Genomic DNA, 16643 nt, shown 5'->3' with positions numbered 1-16643 from the left:
GGTTTTGATCACTGCAACTTCTATGTGAATATAAAATTATTTCAAAATGACAAATTTAAAGAAACAAACAATAGGGAAAAAAAAGAGAAAAAAATGTGAATGACAAAGATTGAATAGAATCCATCCATGGCCCTCTTTTTACTAAAAAAGAAATTAGTAAAAATTAGAGGCAAGATGTTGATGGAAGTGAAGGAAAAATACATAGTTGGTAAATAAACATATGAGTTTTAACATATGTGCGGGGGTGGGGTCCTGAAAAACATCTGCATCATTCATTATTACTAACAGCACTGTATAACCATACAAATTGTCAGATGACTAAACTTCAAATCTGGCAGTAAGCATTCAACAAATGTAATAAGCATTTTTATTCCACTTTTATTGGATTTTTTTTATTTTAGAGGGAAGTAATAATATTTAATAAATGCTATATATTCTCATCATATATTCTAGACACATTGGAAAACTGTAATATGGCATACTATTGGATTACCAGGATGAAGAAACATCATTCTCTTGCAACCCAGAGCAAAACATCACCCAATTCAATAGCACTCAATGACTCACTAGGAGAACTCACAGCACTCAGCATACAGTATCATCATGGCTATGATTTATTACAGTGAAAGGAAACAAAGCATAATCAGGAAAGGAAAAAGGTGATGGGGGTGGGGGAGAATGGAGGAAATCAGACACAAGCTTCCAAGGTAGAAGGACTGCACTCTAGGGTCAGAAGTCAGGGAAAAGAAGTCTGCCAGAAAACTAAATAGGAGAATCCAATGAGACCAGGAGAAAATCAGGAGTGAGTTGTCTGGAAGAATGTGAAAAAATATATCTAGAAAAATAGAATGACCAACTATATGAAATGCATCATAAAGAACAAACACTTGGGGGCACAAGCTCCATTTGGAGACATAGCCAAGGACAGAAATCAATAGGCTAGCCAAAAGGTAAGTGATCTTTTCACACATTCTGCATCAGCCAGTTCAAAAGGCATCTTGAGAGAAAATAGGAAAAGAAGATCTGCTCAACATCCAAAGGGGTCTCTTTCACCTCATGCAGGCAGATGAAGAAACTTCATGGGGTCTGCCTAGAGAACATATAAAACACACAAGTAATGATGAAAGAGAAGTTTTTTTCATCAATGCTATTGAATGACATATATAAAATCAAAATGCTTACTGACCACAAGAGACATAGCTGCAGTTTGACTGCATCAGGTGAAAACAGCTATTATGTGAAAATGGCCTTAAAAACCTTTGTTAATGAACGGGTTTTTTCAGCTTCCTAAAATAAAGCAGTAAAACCCTCCGATATGAAAAATTAAATCTCCAACATTGTCTGTAAATGGAAATGTTCCCCAAATTTCTGGAATGGAAACAAGCACTAATTTCTCATGGACTTCTATCATAAAACTGAAGATGTATCCCTGTTGACAAAATAACACAGGCAACATTTAGTTCCCTCCTGTTTCTCCTGCCCTAACAATTCTCCTTGGTCACCTACCACTTCTCATTAGCTTCTGAAAGCCCTCCTTTCCTAGACTGTTTAGTTATCTGCCATTTGGGGTGTAGTGCCTGGACCAGCAGCAGCAGGGCCACCCAGAGCTTGTTAGAAATGTGAATCCCAGCCCATCCCAGACCACATTCCCACGTGATTCATATGCACCTTCAAGTTTGAAAAGCACTGGTTGAACTAACACCTGGTAGCCTAACTGGACATTTTCTTATAGCATGCTCTACTTTCTCCATTCCTTTTTCATGGGACCTCTGCAACCAATTACCTTTCCAAAACTTAAAAAGGAGAATTATTTTTTAAATTAAAGAGCTTTAACAGCTGGAAGATACCATCAATTAGATGATCCTCTTGTTCTATAGGAGAGGCCCAGAGAGGTTATATGACTCCCCTAAATCACACAGCAAATGGCAGAAACTTGCTTCTGCATACCCTCTCCCTGGTCTCTAGATCCTTATCTTGTTAGGCTGCCACTCCCTGCAATTTAATTTCCAAAAACATTGAAAAACCATGGACCAATAGAGGGACTTTTTTGCTTATTTTGCTTTATTTTAATTTTTACAACAGGGTGGGGAGGGTTTTCTGATTTTAAACCTAGGTCCAATAAGTGGCTCTTCCTCACAAGACCACGGCTACCTTAATTATTTCACATCAACTGGCTTTCATTTCAGGACAGAACATGAGGTAATACATAGCAGAATCACCTAAATTTCATTGTATCAAATCCTGCACATTGGCTCCCCCATGTCCCAAGTGTTATTGTGTACCACTGTGGAAAATAATTTATTGAATAAGGACTTACACCTTTAGAGAGTTAATGAACAATAGGAAAACCAACAATTTGGGTTGACAGTCAATAGCCAGTATGTTTCCCAAATGCTTTTCCTATTTCAGAGGCAGAAGCAGAGAAAGGCACACTGCTCACTCCCAAGAAATTAAGAAACCACAAATCTTATCTATGTTAAACTGATACACCATTAATTTCTTTTTCTAAAAATTGGTGGATTTTAAAATGACAACTTGGGCTTCAGGACAATAGATTTCTAAGAGGAGACAGACTATTTCCACTTTGGCTTCAAAGGTGGATTTGATAGCAAGTCTGAACTAAAAGTTCCTGAATATCCCTGTTTATTCACAAAAAGCTTAATTCATTGGCTCAAGCCAATAAAAAATATCTACAAAAAAGTTATCTTTGCACATGTGGTTGTGTTCATAATAAGATTGTACATATTCACTTTTTTGTGTACTCTTGACTGTCTTACAGACACAAGAGAACCTTGATATCTAATGGAAATCAGACCAAATCCTTTGATATTTTAAGTATTTCTCCCATAACCATTATGGTATACAATTTACAGTTTCAGAGGATTCTACTTTTGGTATGACATGTGAGAAGCACCATGGACCTACTCCCCACCAGGGAAACTGGTGAAAATTGTTTTTAAAAACAACCATGTAGGATCACAGGAAGATGGCAGCATGAGTACTTCAGTGGAAATCTCCTCCCAGAAACATATATACTTATGAAAATACAATAAATACAACTATTCCTAAAAGAGACACCAGTGAATGCAGTAAAACAGCCAGGATACATCTACATCTGCGAGAACTCAACATCACATGAAGGGGGTAAGATACAAGCCGCGGCCAGGCAAGACCCAAACGTTCTCCAACCCTAAAACCCAGCAGGAAGAAAGGACTCGAAACAGGGAGGGAGTGAAATCCCAGGACTGCTAAACAACCAGCTCTAGAAATCCGCACCTGGAGCGCAGACACAAGGTGCATGGGGTGCTGGATATTAGAGAAATGGAAAAGCAAAACCTGCGGGCAGGTCCCCATAACCGGCACCCCTGAGACAAAAGAAAAGCGAGTGCTTTTTGCAAGTCTTAAAGAGACAGGGACCCCACAGCTGGACAAAGTCGTCCCAGCACACTTAGCCAGCAGCTGGGAATCCTGGGAAATCGATGCCCTAAACCCCTGGGCAGGAGCACAGCTCTAAAGCCCCTCACAGAACTAAGCAGCCTGCCAATCATTCCCCCAACTGGCGCGGACCCCAACACACCGGCCCAGTAGTGGGAGAGTGTCAGCGTGCACCGGGGGCGGTGGCACCGGACGGGACCGGGAGCAGCCTGTGTGCGCCGGTGGCGCCATAGGGGACTGGGAGTGGCTCGTGCAAGCCCGCCGCAGCGGCAACCAAACAGCCCGGGAGAGGCCCACGCGCACCAGCACCAGTGACGCCAGAGGAGCCTGGGAGAGGTCCGCGCGGGAGAGGCCCGCGCGCACCTGCAGCAGTGCCAGAGGGAGCAGCTGCACTCCCAGCAGCCGACCGGAATCCCAGCCTGACGCACAGCTGCCTGGGCCAGACCCAAAGGCCGCTGCTGGTACACAGCTGCCCGGCAGGGGCATCGCTATTACGGAGGAGACGCACCTGGCGTGCCTGCCACTCCCCGCAGGGCTCCGCGCTGCTCTGACAGAGACCCCGCCCACAGCAGCTTAGGGGATTAACCCGGCGACTGCTCCAGGAGTGCAGGTAACCGACACAGGCAGTGGGGAAGGGCAAGGCATCCAGCAAGCAGGAAATGACTTTCTTCTCCCAGCTGACACACCCACAACCTGCCTACAGCCCCTGCTATCACCATGAAAAGGCAAAAAAATTTAGTCCAGTCGAAAATAGTTCACACAACCCATGAGAGAGGATCTGCAGAGACAGACCTAACCAGTCTCCCTGAAAAAGAATTCAAAATAAAAATCATAAACATGCTGACAGAGCTGCAGAGAAATATACAAGAGCTAAGGGATGATGTCCAGAGGGAGGTTACAGAAATGAAACAATCTCTGGAAGTATTTATAAGCAGAATGGATAAGATGCAAGAGGCCATTGACAGAATAGAAACCAGAGAACAGGAACACATAGGAGCTGACGCAGAGAGAGATAAAAGGATCTCCAGGAATGAAACAATATTAAGAGAACTGTGTGACCAATCCAAAAGGAACAATACTGCATTCTAGGGGTAACAGAAGAAGAAGAGAGAGAAAAAGGGATAGAAAATGTCTTTGAAGAAATAATTGCTGAGAACTTCCCTAAACTGGGGGAGGAAATAGTTGCTCAGACCACGGAAGCACACAGAACTCCCAACAGAAGGGACCCAAAGAGGACAACAAGACACATAATAATTAAAATGGCAAAGATCAAGAACAAGGACAGAGTAATAAAGGCAGCCAGAGAGAGAAAAAAGGTCACCTACAAAGGAAAACCCATCAGGCTATCATCAGACTTCTCAACAGAAACCTTACAGGCCAGAAGAGAATGGCACTATATACTTAATGCAATGAAACAGAAGGACCTTGAACCAAGGATACTGTATCCAGCATGATTCTCATTTAAATATGAAGGAGGGATTAAACAATTCCCAGACAAGCAAAAGTTGAGGGAATTTGCCTCCCACAAACCACCTCAACAGGGTATTTTGGAGGGGCTGCTCTAGATGGGAGCACTCCTAAAAAGAGCACAAAACAAAACACCTAACATATGAAGAATGGAGGAGGAGGAAAAAGAAGGGAAAGAAATAATCATCAGACTGTGTTTATAACAGCTCAATAAGTGAGCTAAGTCAGACAGTAAGGTAGTAAACAAGCTAACCTTGAACCTTTGGTAACCATGAATCTAAAGCCTGCAATGGCAATAAGTACATATCTTTCAATAATCACCCTAAATGTAAATAGACTGAATGCACCAGTCACAAGACACAGAGTAACAGAAGAGATAAAAAAGCAAGACCCATCTATATGCTGCTTACAAGAGACTCACCTCAAACCCAAAGACATGCACAGATTAAGAGTCAAGGTACGGAAAAAGATATTTCATGCAAACAACAGAGAGAAAAAAGCAGGTGTTGCAATACTAGTATCAGACAAAATAGACTTCAGAACAAAGAAAGTAACAAGAGATAAAGAAGGACACTACATAATGACAAAGGGCTCAGTCCAACAAGAGGATATAACCATTATAAACATATATGCACCCAATACAGGAGCACCAATATATGTGAAACAAATACTAACAGAATTAAAGGAGGAAATAGAATGCAATGCATTCATTTTGGCAGACTTTAACACACCACTCACTCCAAAGGACAGATCCACCAACCAGAAAATAAGTAAGGACACAGAGGCACTGAACAACACTCTAGAAAATATGGACCTAATACACATCTATAGAACTCTACATCCAAAAGCAACAGGATACACATTCTTCTCAAGTGCACATGGAACATTCTCCAGAATAGACCACATACTAGGCCACAAAAAGAGCCTCAGTAAATTCCAAAAGATTGAAATCCTACCAACCAACTTTTCAGACCACAAAAGAATAAAACTAGAAATAAATTGTACAAAGAAAGCAAAAAGGCTCACAAACACATGGAGGCTTAACAATATGCTCCTAAATAATCAATGGATCAACGACCAAATTAAAATGGAGATCCAGCAATATATGGAAACAAATGACAACAACGACACAAAGCGCCAACTTCTGTGGGACACAGCAAAAGCAGTCTTAAGAGGAAAGTATATAGCAATCCAGGCATACTTAAAGAAGGAAGAACAATCCCAAATGAATAGTCCAATGTCACAATTATTGAAATTGGAAAAAGAAGAATAAATGAGGCCTAAGGTCAGCAGAACAAGGGACATAATAAAGATGACAGAAGAAATAAATAAAATTGAGAAGAATAAAACAATAGGAAAAAAATCAATGAAATCAAGACATGGTTCTTCAAAAAAATAAACAAAATAGATAAGCCTCTAGCCAGACTAATTAAGAGAAAAAGAGAATCAACACACATAAACAGAATCAAAAATGAGAAAGGAAAAATCACAACGGATCCCACAGAAATAAAAAGAATTATTAGAGAATACTATGAAAACCTATATGCTAACAAGCTGGAAAACCTAGAAGAAATGGACAACTTCCTAGAAAAATACAACCTTCCAAGACTGACCCAGAAAAAAACAGAAAATCTAAACAGACCAATTACCAGCAACGAAATTAAAGTGGTAACCAAAAAACTACCCAAGAACAAAATCCCCAGGCCAGATGGATTTACCTCGGAATTTTATCAGTCATACAGAGAAGACATAATACCCATTCTCCTTAAAGTTTTCCAAAAAATAGAAGAGGAGGGAATACTCCCAAACTCATTCTATGAAGCCAACATCACCCTAATACCAAAACCAGGCAAAGACCCCACCAAAAAAGAAAACTACAGACCAATATCCCTGATGAATGCAGATGCAAAAATACTCAACAAAATATTAGCAAACCGAATTCAAAAATACATCAAAAGGATCATACACCATGACCAAGTGGGATTCATCCCAGGGATGCAAGGACGGTACAACATTCGAAAATCCATCAACATCATTCACCATATCAACAAAGAGAAGGACAAAAACCACATGATAATCTCCATAGATGCTGAAAAAGCATTCAACAAAATTCAACAACCATTCATGATAAAAACTCTCAACAAAATGGGCATAGAGGGCAAGTACCTCAACATAATAAAGACCGTATATGATAAACTCACAGCCAACATCATACTGAATGGTGAGAAGCTGAAAGCTTTTCCTCGGAGATCAGGAACAAGACAGGGATGCCCACTCTCCCCACTGTTATTCAACATAGTACTGGAGGTCCTAGACACAGCAATTAGACAAAACAAAGAAATACAAGGAACCCAGATTGGTAAAGAAGAAGTTAAACGGTCACTATCTGCAGATGACATGATATTGTACATAAAAAACCCTAAAGACTCCACTCCAAAACTACTAGAACTAATATCGGAATTCAGCAAAGTTGCAGGATACAAAATTAACACAAAGAAATCTGTGGCTTTCCTATACACTAACAATGAACTAACAGAAAGAGTAATCAGGAAAACAATTCCATTCACAATAGCATCAAAAAGAATAAAATACCTAGGAATAAACCTAACTAAGGAAGTGAAAGACCTATACCCTGAAATCTATAAGACACTCTTAAGAGAAATTAAAGAGGTCACTAACAAATGGAAACTCATTCCATGCTCCTGGCTAGGAAGAATTAATATTGTCAAAATGGCCATCCTGCCCAAAATAATATACAGATTCAATGCAATCCCTATCAAATTACCAACAGCATTCTTCAATGAACTGGAACAAATAGTTCAAAAATTCAGATGGAAACACCAAAGACCCTGAATAGCCAAAGCAATCCTGAGAAGGAAGAATAAAATGGGGGGGATCTCGCTCCCCAACTTCAAGCTCTACTACAAAGCCACAGTAATCAAGACAATTTGGTACTAGCACAAGAACAGAGCCACAGACCAATGAAAAAGAATAGAGACTCCAGACATTAACCCAAACATATATGGCCAATTAATATACGATAAAGGAGCCATGGACATACAATGGGGAAATGACAGTCTCTTCAACAGATGGTGCTGGCAAAACTGGACAGCTACATGTAAGAGAATGAAACTGGATCACTGTCTAACCCCACATACAAAAGTAAATTCGAAATGGATCAAAGACTTGAACGTAAGTCATGAAACCATGAAACTCCTAGAAAAAAACATGGGCAAAAATCTCATGGACATAAACATGAGTGACCTCTTCTTGAACATATTTCCCTGGGCAAGGGAAACAAAAGCAAAAATGAACAAATGGGACTATATCAAGCTGAAAACCTTCTGTACAGCAAAGGACACCATCAATAGAACAAAAAGGTATCCTACAGTATGGGAGAATATATTCATAAATGACAGATCCAATAAAGGGTTGACATCCAAAATATATAAAGAGCTCCCATACCTCAACAAACAAAAAGCAAATAATCCAGTTAAAAAATGGGCAGAGGAGCTGAATAGACCGTTCTCTAAAGAAGAAATTCAGATGGGCAACAGACACATGAAAAGATGCTCCACATCACTTGTCATCAGAGAAATGCAAATTAAAACCACAATGAGATATCACCTCACACCAGTTAGAATGGCCACCATCCAAAAGACAAACAACAACAAATGTTGGTGAGGATGTGGAGAAAGGGAAACCCTCCTACACTGCTGGTGGGAATGTAAATTAGTTCAGTCATTGTGGAAAGCAGTATGGAGGTTCCTCAAAATGCTCAAAATAGAAATACCATTTGAGCCAGGAATTCCACTCTTAGGAATTTACCCTAAGAATGCAGCACTCCAGTTTGAAAAAGACATATGCACCCCTATGTTTATTGCAGCACTATTTACAATAGCCAAGAAATGGAAGCAACCTAAGTTGTCCATCAGTAGATGAATGGATAAAGAAGATGTGGTACATATACACAATGGAATATTATTCAGCCATAAGAGGAAAATAAATCCTACCATTTGCAACAACATGGATGGAGCTAGAGGGTATTATGCTCAGTGAAACAAGCCAGGGAGAGAAAGACAAGTACCAAATGATTTCACTCATCTGTGGAGTATAAGAACAAAGAAAAACTGAAGGAACAAAACAGCAGCAGAATCACAGAACCCACGAATGGACTAATAGTTACCAAAGGGAAAGGGACTGAGGATGATGGGTGGGAAAGGAGGCATAAGGGGAAAAAGGGGCATTATGATTAGCACACATAATGTAGGGGGGGGCATGGGGAAGGCAGTACAACACAGAGAAGACAAGTAGTGACTCTATAGCATCTTACTAGGCTGATGGACAGTGACTATAATGGGGTATGTGGTGGGGAATTGATAATGGGGGGAATCTAGTAACCACAATTTTATTCATGTAAGTGTATATTAATGATACCAAAAAAAATTAAAATAATAAAAATAAAATAATGAAATTTTCCATAACAAAAGAATAATAAAGTTCCACTCTCTTTTAAAATGGGATACTCCTGTGTTTTGGCCACATTTAGTATTTCATCTGAAGGTTAATAAGTTAGTAAATTAAATTCAGAAGGTTAGCAAAATAAATTCTACCCTTTCTCCTGGAAGGACATCCTACACCTAGAAAAAAATTAAAAACAACCATAAAATAAAACAAATAAAATGCTAATTCATTTTCCAAGTTCAGAAAGATACAGGTATTGACTTTAAGGTATTAAGGTAAGCAATTGGGTGAAGTTCAGTTACTGGCAGGTTAGGAAGAAGGACAGTAAGGCATCATTGTAATAGGGCATTTCTCAGTCATGAAACTTGGCTTTTCTATTAGAAAAACAAAAGGCATTCAGAACAGCAAAAAATTAAGAATGTGTAAATTGATTGTTTATTTAGTTTAGCTGTCTTGAATAAAATAAGAAACAAGGGTTTGTATTTTATAAACCTCTATTCATTCAGTGTTGATTTACAGCTCCTCAGTGATTTAAAGTAAATTAAAAACAAAAACCAAAAATCTGGTTTTCAGTGGCTAGTATCTCCCTCCACTAGAAGGGAAAATAATAGCTAACATTAATTAATCATTTAATAGTCTTCTAGCAATGTTCTAAATGCTTTGCAAGCATTCTCCTTTAATCTTCATAACAGAACTACAAAGTATATCCTAGGTACTACTATTCAGGTATCCCTGAATACAGAGAGGTTATGAAACCTGCCCAAGTGTTCACACAATGATAAAGTGGTGGAAATAGCACCCAAAACCTGGATGTTTACTCCAGAACCACAAACAAGTGCAGCCACCCTACAAAGACCAAAAGCTTTAAGTCTCTTAATATTAATTATAATCACTGCAAGTTCACACTGCAGAAAAGTATTTCATATATTTAATTACATTTTTATAGGATGATTAGAAAATAACTTGAAGGTTTTAATAATATTTAAGGTTTAACAAAAGAGTGATTTCTTATGCCTTGTTAAAATAATAAATAGGAGATAATCTCTTTATCCCCTAAGCTCCAGAAATTCTCTTCCACTGTTATCACTTTCTTTGTTGTTTTTAATACTTACATACATGTTACCTTCAACACCAAGATTACTCAGATTGAGTTTTCATTTAAGATACAGATGCTTTAACACCTCATTGGGCTTAGTCTGCAATACGGAAGGATGACTACCAGGATGGCTGCAGCAATGATAACCCAAAGATCCTGTGGAAAGAACATGTGCATTAGAAAGCAGATTCTGGAATTAGGAGGCTAAGACCCTTATGCTGTCATCATTCATATTTAGAGCTTTGCTTTCTCCAGATCTTGCTACTGCCCCCTCAAATTTTGAAAAGTAAGAATCAGGTCTTCCAGTCCAAAAAATATGACAAATGCATGTATGGTTTAGAAGAATGTTGCTTTTGAAGACAGTATTATAAGGCCTTACTGCTGGAATTTTCAATAAAAGAAAAAAGAGCAGTTGTACAGACCTGGGTTCCCTTTCTGACTCCACACTCCAGCAATGTAACCTTAGACAAGTCCCTCATCCTCTAATTCCCAATTGTACTGGGGAGTGGATGATTAAATCGCCTAACACATGTAACTTCTTAGCCTAGTGCCCAACCCATAGGAAGCATTCAATAAATGTCAGATAAATGTCAGTAGCAACCTAATATAGATATAGAAGTAGAGGTAGAGGTGGCAGAGCATGTTCTGAGCAAGACAAAATTACAAAGTTAAATCTCTGGACTGAAGATTTAAATGAGACATTCAAAAGACTGATAGTAATCTTTCATTAAAATGTTGCTGATCAACAGCAATATTTTATAACTTTATGTGCTTCAATAATTGTTGAGAAATAGTTGAAAGCCTTTATTTATTATGAAGGAATAGACTTGATACATTTTTGAAAAGATACAGAACTTTAAAATTTACTATATACTATTGAAATTGGATTTTTTTCCCCTCATTGAAAGTTTCCATCAACAATTTGTACCAAAAACATGAGTGTGTAGTTGTAATTTAAGGACAATTACACAAAATGAAAAATTCCATAAACTCTAATAAATAACTTGTAAATTATTTGAATTTTTTTTAAGTTTCTTTTTTTAAGTTCTTCTAAATAATGGTTCAGTCTATTAACCAAAAAAAATAATCTCATCAGTTATTCTCTTTACATATTTCTAAGTTAGAAAAGCTCTCTCTCTTTGAATGCTGGCAGACTTCAGTTATGACCCATAGTTTTCTCCCAGTACCTTCAAATTGTGTATATGTCACATGGTTTCACTTTTAAAATAAAAGTAAAAAGGCAACAACAACAAAAAAAAACCTACTGATTTCTCCAGGAAATTGGGGTCAACTCCTGGACTTGCTTGGGACAGGGAGATGCTGATAAACTCAGCTCAGTTCATCTAAACTGCTATGGTCTGCAATGTAAAGAAAGGAGGAGAAGCAGTAATCCTATTGCAAGAAGGAATTAAGGGGTATTAGTAACATGCATCCTACTTCAGTCATAGACTGAGAACTACTTTGACCATTTGCTCACAAGACCTGTTGAAATGTCACAAGAGGATGCCCCTGCACCACGTTCCTGAATAAAATATTTCAGAATTCTTATCACCCTTTCTCGAAAATATTCACAAAATCTCACACACATTATGCTCGTAGATGTGTGCTTTGTTTCGTTTTGTTCTAATGCAAACATCCTTCCTAAGAAACCTATCATCCAAACCATTACATGGCATCAGAGGATCAATCTTGCCCACCAAACAAAAGACAGAAAAGGCATTCAATGTACCCAGTGGATAATTCCAAATATACTCTCTTACCTGATGCCAAGGCATGCGGGTCCTGCCTACCTTCCCTGTAAGAATGCCTGCCAGAGTCCCAGGGCTGAAACAACCAGAGCGAGAACGAAGCGTGCAGAGAAAAGCAACCCTTAGCTTCACCACTCGCTCTTGTTCTCCTGTTGCAACTTTTTCCACGTCCCGGGCAAAGACAGAGCTTCACCAGGTAGCACCACCAGTTCCACAGAGTTGGAGCGATCCCCGCAAGGAGCTCCCCTGCATCCCTTCTCAGTCACCCCCGGAGACAAGCAGGAGAAACGGCATCAGTCCCTAGGAAGGGACCAGGTAGGCGAGAACAACGGCAAGTCCTACCGCTCACAAAAAGGAGGAAATGATGAAGGAGGCAGTGAGTGGGAAGCAGTAGAAAAAGGACAGCAGCAGCGGAAGGGACACTTCCCCGCTCCTGCCTAGCTCCAAGCCATCTTCGCCCTGTTGTCATAGCACTTTACAACGAACGCTACCGCGCAAGTCCGAGGCTGGGCCGCGATGCCTTCTGGGGTTTGTAGTCCCGAGGGACCGAGGAGGTTGAAAGGCACAGTTTTTCTGAGTGGACCGTGGTAGGAAACAGATTCCTACTGGGCAGGGCTAAAATGAACGCTGCCCGGTCCTCGTTAGCAAAGACAGATAATTAATACAATTCCCTTTTCTGACCTTAGGGAACCAGTCTCTGAGGAAAACTAGCCATCCTCCTCCCGCTCAGGCCGCTGCAGGCCACGCCCTCCCGCGCAATCCCCGCCTCCGCCCCTGGGTGTTCGTGGGAGGGGACTTTCCGAGGGGGCGGGACTCACTAAGAGCGGGCGGGGCGTCCGCGTTGGCAGTGTGTTTGCGATTCCGAGGCCTACAGCCCTGGGGAACTGCATTTCTGTTTAGGGCCAGGAGGCGCCGAGGCACAGGCTATGGACCCTGCCGGTCTGAGGAGGTTGGGCGCGGTGGGAGCGCCAGCGTGTGCGCCCTGGTGGCAGGGGTGGCGCTGGTCCATACTAATTCACGTTGAAGAGGATGATGGAGCGGAAGACCAAAATCACAGAGATGGTGGGTGTCTTGCCAATGGATTTCAGCCCCTGGCAAGTTCACTATGGATTTAGTGTGACCAAAGAAATGACAGTAGCTCAATCTTGGGGTAAAAGGGTTATACCCAACTTTATTTCCACGGTGACAGGTTAATCACTAAAATCCCGTTCACTCAGAGTGAGTCTGCATGCAGCAAGACGGTCTCTGCCTCTGGACCCCTCTGTCCACACAGCCGTCGTCCTCTGGGCCTCTGTCCTCGGCACTGCCACCACTCCAGCCTCTCTCTGCTCTCCTGCAGCCTTGCAGCTGTGCCACCGTGTCACCCAGAGCACTGGGCGGGGCTCTTTATATACAGTCAATAGCAATGCATTGCCCACACATGTGTAGTGAGGTAACCAGCCAGGGCCAGGTGAGAGTCCTGGCCATAGGAACCTTCATTTTATCCACAGTAGGGCATTTGAACAGTTTGCCAGCATTCACTTTTTCCTAGTAGAACCAGTGCTGCTATGAAGTCACTTGCACATGTCTTCTGACCACATGTGCTCAATATTCTCTTTAGTATATACCTTGGAGTAGATTACCAAGTAGTATATAACATATGCAAACGTTCAACTTTACAGATGAACATAATAATGCCAATATTTAAAACTTTTTTTTAATCTTTGCTTTCAAAGTCACTCACTGTAGCTCTAATACCCTGTCAGATAACGTTGAAACTTATGTTCTTGCTTTTTTCACTGGATTTTAGCTTAGGATTTAAATACCCATCTTAACCAATTGTTTCCACTAGAATATGTAATTATCTTTTCAATTTCTTAAAGATAAAATAGAATTTCATGAAAATCATTGAGACCATTAATTTTTCATGTTTTGATATTATGAAACTGTTAACATTGGTTATAAAAAATAAATGAGGAAATTATTTGGATTGCCAACTATGGTAATATACTATCCCACCACTAAAATTCAAATCATCAAAATGTTTGACTTGGAAAAAATGTTCACAATATATGGAGAAAAAGTCTAAAAAAAAGTATACCACTTCATATGTTCCCCACCACTGTACATCACTCTTTTATTGGATATCTTTTCCTGTAGAACACTTTTGGATATTTAGGTGACAGGTCTCTCAGACATATGCTAGAAAGCCTAAGAGGGACAGGACTGGGTCACAAATTCAAATTTCCACCAATGTCCTTCATGCCTTTCTCACCAATGGCTAAGCTGAAACTGTACCTCACATCTCATGTCTCAACTACTCAGGGTAGATCAATCCTTTATTACCTACAGAATGAAATTTGATGGAATCCATAACAACCAGCCAATTGGTAAGGGGAAGCCTAAGCAAGGATGACAGTGACAGTCCCTCACTTCTTAGCAGACAAATACAATTACAGGATGTAGGGCAGCGGTCGCATGGAGCTGTCTATCAACTAGGGTCAGAGGCCTCTTCCTGACTCACAAGGCATCTCCAGGCCTCTAGGAATCCAAGCTCCCCGCACAACACATCATGTCAAACACCCACTTCTTTGCATCCAAAAGTGATATGCCACCAATAATACAAAAATGTAATGATTGCACCACGTGGCCATAATAGGTATAATCATTGAATATTAAAATGTTCTTACAACAAATATGAGACACTATGTTAATAATGCCTTAGTCTGCATATCTTTGATTATTAGTGAGATTGCATATTTTTCAATGTTAGTTTACCAACAATCTTAAGATTAGAGAAAGGAAAGTGTGCTAGCGAGTAAAGTCCTCTGGCTCCCCAGGAGCTGCAGGGGGCGCCACTGCTCAGGGTTGGCTCCTTAGCTTTATAGGCCCAAAGCCCAACACTTCCTTGAAGTCTGATGATAACTGTCACTCCGTAACAAACCACCCCAAACATACTAGCATGTAATAATGAGCAACTTATTATCTCTCTTTCTGTGTGTCATAAATTCCTGAAGGGCTTGGTTTAGCAGTTCTGACTTGAGCTCTCTCATGAGGTGTCAGACTGGAGCTGACAAGGGTGGAAGGTGGTTAGTTAGCTGGAGGTTGGCTTGGCATCTATTTAGTCTCAGGCCTCTTCACATGATCTCTCATCTTGGGTTAGCTAAGGCCATCTTAGAGCTGGTGGCATCATGGCTCCTGAATAATTTATACTGCACTAAAGGCTTCAAGAGGGAATATTTCAAGCAAACCAGGTGGTTCATATAGGTGGAAACTATATGAATTTTTCCAACCTCACATGAGAAATTACACACCATCACTTATACTGCTTTCTACTAGTTATAAGCAAGTCACCTCAAGTTTGGCCCAGATGCAAGGCATGGGGCATAGACCCCAACTCTCCATGGGGAGGAGAATCAACACCACATTCTAGAGAAAAAAGTTGGATGGCAGATACTCTTGCAGCCATCTTAAAAAATACAATAACATTGTCATTGTATTTTTATAATAATAACTTAAGTCACAAGAGACTGATTTATAAATCACAATGTCAATTTATAATAGGAGAAACACTTTTCCAAGGACTCTGATACCTAGCTTTAACCAAAACATCTTCTGCTCATTAACAGGATCTACTATAAAATGGCCATCAGAATGTTGCCAGGTGAGAATGGAATCAGAACATCTTTTCAGATGGAGCCAATTTTGGTCAGTTTCACCCATTTTTGTCCAAATAGTGAACATTTCTATTACAGAGCTTGGGTCACTACTGAAAAATGATAGACAAACACTGATTAATTTTCCTTGGTTCTCCTTTTCTAGATTTTGTAGACCAACTTCCCCTGTAACATAGTTAGAATTTCTTTGCTTCTAAATCACATTTTACAGAGACTATATGCTGCTTCTTGGCTAGACTTGGATGTCCTATAAGGTATTTTACAGGCCATTTATAGGTCCGGGTAACTTCCATAAATGGCTGAGTCATCCATTCATGCAACAATTCTTATTAGCTTCACTCTTAGAGGAATAGGTTATTTCCGAACTATACTACATGTCAGTATAATTTTGCGTCTGTGCATCACCTCTTTGTTTTCTTGAATGAATTTGAAAGGGCTCCTCATACATGTAAGGTATTAACCAGTTGAATATTTGTGACAAGTATTTCTCTTATGCTGTTGTTTTTACATCCTCTGTACTGTCCTTCCTTTCAAAGCTAAAACAATTAATTATGTATCAGATATGGTTTCAAAATACAACCTAGTTAAGCACCTGAGACTTTTGCATCCTGACTTCACGACTTACCACTTACGTATACTTGAACATACCATTTAACTCTCTGGGCCTCCTTTTTATCTATAAAATAAGGGTAAAACCTAAGAGTAGTAACAACACTTGTTTTTAGATTAAATGAACTCTCGTTAAGTGCTTAGACAATGACGGCTCATAAAAAGCTC

The 16643-nt window shown here is 40.0% G+C and overlaps 1 protein-coding gene across 3 annotated transcripts in view; it reads right to left on the bottom strand.

Moving 5' to 3' along the window:
• The window catches only part of BBS9 (Bardet-Biedl syndrome 9), a 426494-nt gene extending 413530 nt beyond the window's left edge, over positions 1–12964 (bottom strand). Inside the window, exons 1-2 of one of the 3 annotated variants that reach the window (XM_036897491.2) lie at positions 12892–12964; positions 10479–10618 (exon numbers count right to left, since the gene is read on the bottom strand). The gene's annotated coding sequence lies outside the window, so the exon portion shown is untranslated. Of the gene's footprint in view, positions 1–10478; positions 10863–12222; positions 12861–12891 lie in introns of those variants that run through there. The other 2 variants (XM_036897488.2, XM_036897492.2) reach the window with 2 other exon arrangements.
• Between the last annotated feature and the right edge of the window lie 3679 nt (positions 12965–16643).

The sequence above is a fragment of the Manis pentadactyla genome, chromosome 7 (genome assembly GCF_030020395.1).
Source record: "Manis pentadactyla isolate mManPen7 chromosome 7, mManPen7.hap1, whole genome shotgun sequence".
NCBI lineage: Eukaryota > Metazoa > Chordata > Mammalia > Pholidota > Manidae > Manis > Manis pentadactyla.
The sequence above is the reverse complement of the archived record's forward strand: the minus strand, read 5'-3'. Positions and strand labels throughout refer to the sequence as shown.